Source organism: Protobothrops mucrosquamatus, unplaced genomic scaffold, assembly GCF_001527695.2.
Source record: "Protobothrops mucrosquamatus isolate PMUCROS unplaced genomic scaffold, P.Mucros_1.0 scaffold4870, whole genome shotgun sequence".
Classification (NCBI taxonomy): domain Eukaryota; kingdom Metazoa; phylum Chordata; class Lepidosauria; order Squamata; family Viperidae; genus Protobothrops; species Protobothrops mucrosquamatus.
In genome coordinates, this window is record NW_015390758.1 from 58,686 (window position 1) to 59,156 (window position 471).

Sequence of the window (471 nt, forward strand, 5' to 3'; positions counted from 1 at the left end):
TGGGGTGGGGGGTGTTTGGTTTTTATTCCCCCCGTCTGCTGGGTGGTTGCAGCAGGTTTTGGTCACTTCACATGACCCTGGGACACTGTGACCATCATAAATATGAATCAGTTGCCAAGCATCTGAATGTAAATCACAAGACCCTGGAGAGGCTGCAACATTCCAGCTGATCGGCGCTTCTTCTGGGCTCAGCAGAAGCACCAGGATCAGTGCTGCTTTCCAGCTGATTGGTGCTTCTTCAGGGCTCAGCAGAAACGCCAGGATCAGCGCCGAGCTCCAGCTGGAGCCTGGCACTGATCCTGGCGCTTCCACCGAGCCCTGACAGCCCCGAAGAAGCGGTGATCCTGGCGCTTCCGCTGAGCCCTGACAGCCCTGCAGCTCCAGCCATCTCTCACTCAGGCTTGTGCGGTGCTGCCACTGGTTCAGCTCATTCCCCTCCCCCGCTACCACTTTTCTAGGATGGTCGCATAC